A 9,597-nucleotide genomic window follows, 5' to 3' on the forward strand; every position below is an offset into this window, starting at 1 on the left:
ATGCGTACTTTATGTTGTTTTGACCCTAGGAGAGGCTTTAGGGACCCTAAAACGACCCTTTAAGATCACCTGTTCACTATTTCTGCTGACTTTAGGACGAACAAACACGATCTTTGTACCTCTCCAAAATACTGTAACAGTGATAGGATATGCTCCTGATAGTCCCCTGTAGATTCCAATAAAGTTTCGTGCGAATTCGACATTATTTGCATGGTAAATGGGCGTGATGACTATAGAGCTGTGTAGAAGGACATAGGCAGATTACTTGGCTCTAGTGCGTTTGATTTTCTTGAAGAGTTAGTAGTTCCATCTCTTCGAGTTCACTTCATCAGGATTGACACCCTAGTGAGTTTCCATGCCTCATCTTGGTCGCTTCCCTTGTATTGATATTTTATGTTGATGCATGAGAGCTATGCTATGGACGTCTGTCGCGGCAACCTGCAAACATTGGTGCCACTTCCGGGAATGCACCTTAGGTGATGAGTCACCTAGTGTGCAGTTAGCTTCCTTAAAAGAAGATCAATCCACAAATCCATTTTGCACCTCAGTTAGGTTGCTAGATAGGGGTTTAGAGCTTAGTGGAGTCTAGAGTCAGTGGACTGGCTAGATCCTCTCTTAGGAGATTTAGGGAGCTGTGAGTGAGAGTGTTCAAAGCATTTTTACTCTTCAATTTCTCTAATTCAATTGAGTACTGAAATCTCACCCAAAATCCATTTTGTTTGTTTTGTTTGATTCATTCTTTGTGTTCTTTAATTTTTGTACTTAGGAGTAGGATAAGTAAGTCACATTCCAGTCAGATTTGGGGCAAAAGTTAGAGTCGAGAAACTGGGAAACCATAACTTTGACAAAAAGGCCATAAGACTCTGAAATTTAGAAAATCTGACCAAACAGGGTTGATATTGATTCAAATCACCAAGTGGTAGCACCAAACACTGGGAAATACTTGTCAGAGAGAGCCTGTAAAATTTCATCAGATTTGGCCCAAGTACTACGATCGTGATCGGTGTACCTTTGTGTCATAATTGTACAAGATTTGACATGTGCCCTCCTGATAAGATTCTAAAAAAGTTTGTCTAAGCAACCACACCCAAAAACATCAAAAACCAAAGAAATTAGGCCACTTGGGTAAAACTAGCCTGACAGACCCAAAAATTGCAAAATCTTGGCTTTTGGTGATCCAAATGCAAAAATACTTGGGGAATAGCCTTAAAACATCAGTGCCTACAAGCATGCCAAATTTGGTCTATTTGGGCTCAGAAGTACGATCGCGATCGATGTACCCAAGTGCCAGATTTTGACCAGATTTCATCTGTGAGATCCTCAGGTGTATACAAACATAAAAGTCTAAAGGACCTAGAGCCAGAAACCTCAAAATACTTGTCAAATCATCGGAATATAGATCCAAGTCAAAAAACTGCTAAACTGACAGAAATTGACTTTCATCAGGATCATACACATCAAAACTGGGAAGAAACCATACAGAGGGATAGCCTGTACATAGGACAACCCCAGATAGCTTTCAAATCCCAAAACAAACACCAAAATCAAGTCAAACTGACAGATTCAGGAAAACAGACACTTCCAACCAAGAACTAGTAAAAGCTTGACTTTTTGGAGTCTGAATACAAAAGTATGAGGTGGGTAGACTTAAAATAGCCTAGTGGACAAGCTAGTGAAGTTTCATCAAATTTGGGCTCAGAAGTACGATCATGATCGATGTACCTCAGTGCCAGATTTGACTCATTTTTGACCTGTTCATAGACCTAAACTATTTAAGATATCAGGAGTTGTCAAAACCCAAAGTGGACATATTATCAATAATCTGCAAGCAAAATTGTGTTGAAGTCATTGTGAAGTTGTTGAATCTGCTAGCAGTTGGAATGATACAGTGATCTCATAGCCATCAAGTGTATTCATTTACAAAGACTGATCACGTATCAATCCATGCAGTCGTGTGAGTTGGAAGATCACTCCATCTCTAGGTAAGAGGTTTGGATTCAATCGGTAAATTCCACTTTCTTCATGTTTTTGATATCGGGAAAACAAATCAACAACCAACACCAAAATTTAGCGGATCAAGCAAGTGTTTTATCAACGGAGGAGAGTGTAAAACAAAGTGTAGTACAACCGTTAGAACCGATCCATGAAGAAAGTATTTCCGATATTTCTTCAGAGAGATCTTACAAGTATTTCACGGAACACTTGGGACATTTAAACCTAAACAAAAGAAAAAACATGGTAGCAGGACCATCAGACCCTTCGGCCACAATGAAGCTATTATTCATCCAGTATCAGTATGACAACAAGCAAGGTGCCAAGATCTACAAAGATGGTATGGACCGCTACTGTGTGAAAATAGAAGAGAGACCAAGTGAGTTCAAGGACTTAGTGCCTGTGAGCTATAGCGGAGATAGGTACCTAGATGACGAAGGTATCATCTACTTGGTAGTCTTGAATCCTAACATTGTGGACAAGTGGGGATTGATGGGCATGAAAGCCAAAGTAGATGAGGAACCTGAGGAGAAAGCACCAACAATGAGCTTCCCTAATGAGAGGTTAAGGCGAGAAAAAAAAACTTTGAGAATCAACACAAACAACGTCTACGTGGGGTTATACAAGTATAATAATGGAGAGGAAGATCTATATTATAGATGCAAGGAACCCTACATCGATGAGTTGACGGAGTGGAAAAGACTTTATGTCTTCACCTACACAGAGGGATCAGAAACGAAAATTTCCGCATACGACAAATATGGAAGACGATACGCAGCAATCAATAAAAAGGAGTTGGAAGGATATACATACTTTGGGGGACCACTCCACCATTATTGTGTCACTCCAAGCCCACTGAGACCAGCACCTACAATTGTTATGCTAGACCCGATGGCAACAGGTGGAGAGAGGACTCATGTAGCGGATTCTTTCAGTCGAATGCATTATTCTATGCCAAGACTCATGGGAACATTACATTCCAGAGAATCAATGGCAACGCATCGAGGTAGTGGAGTTCCTATCTCTACACATACCACCGTAGGTCCGACATTTGCAGCAGCGCCATCACGTTTGCCTCCTAGTAGTAGATTCGTGGTAGGGGAGCCAATGAGAGCAACCCACGACATCCATGATGTACGAGAACGATTAAGTCGAGACACGGGAGCATTGAGATTTGTCACGGAAAATAGACAAATGAGGCCATCCCAGGTAGTGAAGTGCATGCCAAATAAGTATAGCGGATCAGGGGATCCATATGCCCATGTATCATTCTTCAAGAAAGTCTTAAGAGTAGAGTAGATCACTAATTTCCATACTCAATATGAGGGATTCGGGCTGACCTTGGAAGGGACGGCCTTAACATGGTTTCAACCTTTGAACCCTGAAACTTGTCTGAATATTGAACATGTATTATAGGAGTTCGCAGAGGAATTCTAAAAACGGGGTATAAAGAATAATACTGTATCATAGATATATGCTTTTAAACAAAAGGAGAACAAAAAAGTGAAGGTAGCATCCTTGAGATTCAAGCAATACATCGAGAGGTGTCCAGGGAGAGAATTACCGCAAGATGAGATATTGTTTGTGCTCTTCATTGAAGGACTTAGAAACAAAACCTTGAAAAAGGACCTTCACTTGGAAGCTTGTAGCTCATTTGAACAAGTTACAAGGGAAGCATTATATCTTGTTGATAACTACAAAGCATATGGGGAAGTGTCAGAGGATATTGATTCAGTAACCAATGGCTCTTCATCTATTAAGAGTGACCCCTCTACCAAGAAAGAGGCCCAGGCTTCTTTGATGCCGATAGTTGACCAAATGATAGAGGAAGTAACGAAAAGAATGAAGCAACATATGAGATCAAATCCCGGGATGAGACAGCCTCAGATGAGGAAATGTGACATATGTGGGGGTGATCACCCAACGCCATGGTGCACAAGACAACGGAAAGTACCAGTTGCAAATGGAAGAGTACTGGAATGGTGCGCCATAGAGCAAAAATGGACAAACCATGGCACGGATGAGTGTTTTTACAAAAAAAACTATGTGAGGGAAAGGTCGTATGGACCTCCAGTAGGACCACCCCAGCCACCTCCTCCAAGATATCAAGTTGGGCCAAATGTGAAATTGGTAGCAGGAGCAGACTGACCTCAACCTGTGTTGGGTCAACAACATCCTTTACCACAGGAAAATAGGGCCTTGATCAGGTATGCTCAACCTTATGAAGCATCACTAAAAACAAATAATACACCTCAAATTTCATATTATGAGGAAACGAATGAGCCTTATGTAAATGAACCTGAATCACAAATGTACGCAGATGACGCCTATCAACCATGGGGAAATGACAAGGGTATGACACCACCGATGTATGTGGCACAACCTTCAAGGGATCAATATTTTGTGGATGAGAGAATGCTAATGTTCATTGCGAACTAGAGCTACAAACCAAGAGGATATCCTAACAGGGCGAGACAACCTATGGACCACCTCCTCAAAATCAACCACCAATTGGACCGTGCTATAGCTGTGGAAGTTCAGATCATTGGGAGCGTAATTGTCCTTTCAAAGGCAAAAGAGTGAAAATTTTTGGGTTTTGTGACAGGTGTGGTGTGAATCACATACTGCCCGAGTGACCAAAGAATCCGGACAACAAGGGAAAAGCAACTATGAATATTGTGGGGGTGTTACCAAGTGCAAGCAGTGGATCATAAACCGAACCCATGATCCAAATCAATGCGGTAATGAGAGCCCAAGCCAAGGACTTAGAGAGAAACGATCCATTGGAAGAACAGGTCGAGTTGCCAATACCCACAGAAAACAAGAGTTTATCTGTGAGAACATAAAGGAAATCCTGGAAAGCGAAACGAGACAGAATGAAAACAAGAAGGATAAAAACCCAAACTGCCATGCAAAATGAATTACATGAAACAAAAGAGCAATTGAAACAAGAGAGAGATAGTAAAACTGTTGAGGGCAACAACAAGCCGAGGAAAGCATCCTCAGGGGGATCAGTCTTGGTCGAGAGAGTGCTAGAGCCTTTAGATGCTGTATTACAAGCGTATGAAGCGAGGCTAAAAACAAACCAAAACCTAGAGCAAAGATGGATAAATTATCCTCAACCAGAAGTGGAAACGAAGGTTTTGGAAATGTGTAAACACCTCATTGAAACTAGCCCAGGCGTTGATGGAACTTAATGCAATTAGAACCCCAGAACAAGAAGTGTTGATTCACAAAGAGCAAGAAAAATTGAAGATCGATGAATGAGAACAAGTAAACAGACCAAGGTATGAAACGATAGTGTCATTGGATCACCGAGTGGTGCCGAACACCACTGATGATGCTAAGTCAATGACTATAATGCCAATTCCAAAAGTGGAAGAACCATGGCCACAACACTTATGGGAAACCATTAGAAATAGAAATAACGAAAGCGCGACGTTACAGTCTTCACCAATTCCTGAGGTTAATGTGGACAACAAATTTTGTCCAAGAGATATACAATCGTTGTATGGAGATGCAGGAATGGAGGTTTCGATGGAAAGAAAAGCTCAATCCTTGAAAACCCTGCCTTCATTTATAGGTGAACACGAGGCACGATCGGAGATAAGATAAGTTCCATCCCAAATGAGAGCTATTCCACAAATGATTGACTCAAAAAGTCTTCAAGAGATGTTGTCGACACCTGTAACATGCACAATCACACTGTCAGAACTCTTGAGAGTCAGACCACACTTATGGGAAGACATGGGAAAACATTTGGAGAACAAAGGAATAAAGATTCCTCTTCAGACAAACCCTACTGCAGAAGAAAACCAACGGGAAGGTCAACCCAAAGCCCAACATGTGCCCATAAACAAGGTCGGAGATTACTGTGAAGGCGAGGAAGGTAATACAACCTTACCTGTCGATTATCAGGATATAAAGACGATAGTTATCCTAGATAGTGGAGCGGGAGTTGCGATTGCTACAAAGCAAATCTGGGAGAAATGGGGTCGTCCAGATCTCAGAAAGACGAGAATGAAACTGCAACTCGCAGATGGGTATGTAGAGAGACCATTGGGAATCGTGGACCAAATAGTTGTAACTTCGTGTGGGATTAACTATGAGCACACCTTTGCCGTGGTAGATTTCGGCAAAACAAACAACTTTGATATTATTTTGGGGCGACCTTTTATGCGTCAACTCAAAATGATACAAGATTGGGGGTACGACCAAATTTACCTAAGGCATGAGGAGATAATAACAAAAATCAACATGAAGGATCACAGCTATATAGACGTTGCAAAAACACCAGTGCAAGAATTTGATTCAACCATAGTTAACGGAAAGGAAATACCTGCGTGGTTACAAACAAAAGCACATGTTTGGATGTGTGGAGAATTGGAGACTTAATCAAAGAGGAATGTGTGTTGGAAAGGTCTGTAGAAGACAAGGCTTATCTTCCAAAACCTTTCCTTGACCATTTATTTGAGCCATTTGGGTGGACTCAAATATCGTCGACCGTAGATGTATGTGTTAACGAATGCACGCCTACAAAATTTTGTGACGATGAAGGATACGACCTAGTAACATTGCAAATGGCTAGCATCATCCTTGAGTTAGGATCAGAGAGCGAAGAACAAGAAGAACCACTACGAGAGACTGAGTGTAAAAGAATAGTTGATGAGATATCTGTAGTGGATGATAGGAATAGAACAGAGGAGGAATTCACGGATTCACTAAGCGGTGACCTCCATCACTAGGTGATGAAATCCAAATGATAGATGTTGATGACGAAAGATCAAGTGGATCAGAGACGAATAGGAAGTATATGTCGAGATTGGATAGATTTTACGAGTTTCCTAACCAAAAACCTAGTTGACAAGAGTGGTATAGATCGAAGAGAACAAGGAAATCAAGAGCGAATAGGCACAAACCCATGACTATTGTCAATGACAAAACGGGATATCTAAGGCTTGTAAAACTGACGATTGTGTCAAAGATAAGGTCACTGGCTAGTTTATCAAAACTAAACCATGGAAAAACAACAAGAAGAACAAGCGCGAAAAGCAAACGACTGAGACACATAAGGAGGGGGAAACAGGGTCTAGAATGACCAAAGTAGAGAGGAAAGCGGAGTACAATAAGCTCAAATAGACCCTCAAAGACATATAGACAACTGAAATGGAAATCGATGAGGACACGAATTCCGACAAGATGGATGTGCCATCCCATTAGAAGAAGTATAGCATACAAGATAGGAAAATCATAGTGCAACAACCGATGAGAGAATTGAGGAAACCTGGTACATCATATGACGGTCCTGAAAAAGCCAAACGAATAGATCTAGCGGAGCCAGGAGAATATCCAAAACCTGCATATATTGCCACGGATCTTACTGAAGAAGAGGAAAATATTTTGATAGCTACGCTTAAACAATATAGAGATATGTTTGCATGGACATACAAAGATCTTAAGGGGGTGGGTCCAAGTATCTGTCAACACACAATACCCCTTAAGAATGACGCCAAACCAAGCAGACAACGTCCTTATACTTACAATGAGACATTTGCAAGGAAGTCAAAGATGCCAAAATCATTTGACATGAAAGACATGGGTGAGGCAAGTCATATACTTGGTATGCGCATTGAGAGAGACAGATCAAAGAAGTTGATTTGGTTATCTCAAACAGAGTATATTGACAAGGTTTTGCAACGTTTCAATATGGAGAAGGGAAAGGCACTGAGTGTTCCATTGCCACCATATGTGAAACTTAGCAAACAAGATTGTCCTGTGTCTCAGGAAGAACAGGCTGAAATGGATAAGATTCCATATGCGTCTGCAGTGGGTAGTTTGATGTATGCAATGATTGCTACTCGCCCAGACATTGCATTTGCAGTGGGAGTAGTAAGTCGATACATGTCAAACCAAGGCAAGAAACATTGGGAGGCAGTGAAAGGAATATTGAGATACCTGAAAGCTACAAAGAGTATGCGTATATGCTATGGGAGTCAGGATCTAAGTGTAAAGGGTTTTACAGACTCAGATTATGCGGGTGACTTAGACAACCGAAGGTCTACGTCAGGGTATGTCTTTACATTGGCTGGTGGAGCAGTATCATGGCGTTCTAGATTACAAGATTGTGTTACTCAGTCTACTACAGAGGCTGAATATGTTGCAGCATCAGAGGCATGCAAAGAATCAATTTGGCTTAATCGACTAGTAACAGACTTGGGAATCAAAGAAGAGATGCTTGTGTTATATTGTGATAGTCAAAGTGCTATACAATTGGCTCGCAATCCAGTTTATCACTCAAAGACAAAGCATGTGGGTGTGAAGTATCATTTCATCAGGGAAATGCTCGAGGATAAGAAACTTCAGCTTGTCAAAGTTCACACCACAGAAAATCCTGATGATCTACTAACAAAAGGACTTCCCTCAGAGAGCTCTGCGCATTTTTACAAGCAGTTAGGTGTAGGGTAGTACATCAATTCTCTACATCTGTTGTATATTAGCTTGTATAGTAGCTTCTCTCACACTTAAAGAACCACATTGGACTTTAAGTGGGAGGTTGTTGGGGTATAAATCCCAATGTGGTCGCCAAGGTAAGTGGGCGGGCCGCCAGGTATGTACACATATTCTTTTGTAAAAACCTAATAAGAACTCACTATGCTCTACACATTACAGTAGAGCGAGTTCACCATATCGTCGTGCTCTTCTTCTCGCACTCTCTCTCGCGTCGCACTTTTGCTCGTACTCCTTCACCTTGTACTGTCTCTTTGGCATGACCTTGACTTTAACTCACCTGTCCGCCTCCTCTTGTCCTCTTTTGGCCTTGCATTTGGCTTGGCATTGCACCTTTCTCTCTCTCTCTCTCTCTCTCTCTCTCTCTCTCTCTCTCTCTCTCTCTCTCTCTCTCTCTCTCTCTCTCTCTCTCTCTCTCTCTCTCTCTCTCTCTCCAATTCCTCCTTTGCCCTCTTTGGTTCCGACCTTTGCCTTGCCCGGTCTTGATTTGGCCGGCCTACCCCTTTGTACACATGAGGGCTAGTCCCTCAGCTCGCCTCGCACAACGACTCTCTTACCTGAGGGCGGAGGAAATAGCGATATCGCTATTGTCCCCTCCTCTCTCTTTCAAAATTTCGGGACCCTAAGGGTCCGTGGGAACAGGCCCGTGTCGAGCGCCACATCATCGTCACTACCAACCGCCTCACACGCGGGCGCGCTGCCTCGAGCGCCGCCTCATCAGCCAAAAACCGCCATGCTTCCGCCATAGCCATGATCTCATGGAGCTCTCCACGCCTCCTTGTATGCCAATGGGTGCCCACGGTCCGGCCCCTATACCCCGTCACCGGACCCCGGCAGTGCGCATGTGGGTTTAACAGGCCACGTGGCCACCCGTGAGCTCTCTCCAAGAACCTCCAAGGTTTCAAAAGCACCTTCCATTTAATCTTTAAAAAACATTTTGTGCCTTCCTTCCCTCTGATCCAATGATCTGCTCCTTGGTTGGAACTCCATGCCGCTAAGCCATGCCAAACGTTTACCATGTCGGCCCAATGCCATGCAAACCTGCCCGCACTTTGACTTCTCTGAGTTCGCAATTTGAGGCCACCAAAAAACGGGAAA

The sequence above is a fragment of the Adiantum capillus-veneris genome, chromosome 12 (assembly GCF_014529385.1).
Source record: "Adiantum capillus-veneris isolate H3 chromosome 12, ASM1452938v2, whole genome shotgun sequence".
Taxonomy (NCBI): Eukaryota; Viridiplantae; Streptophyta; class Polypodiopsida; order Polypodiales; family Pteridaceae; genus Adiantum; species Adiantum capillus-veneris.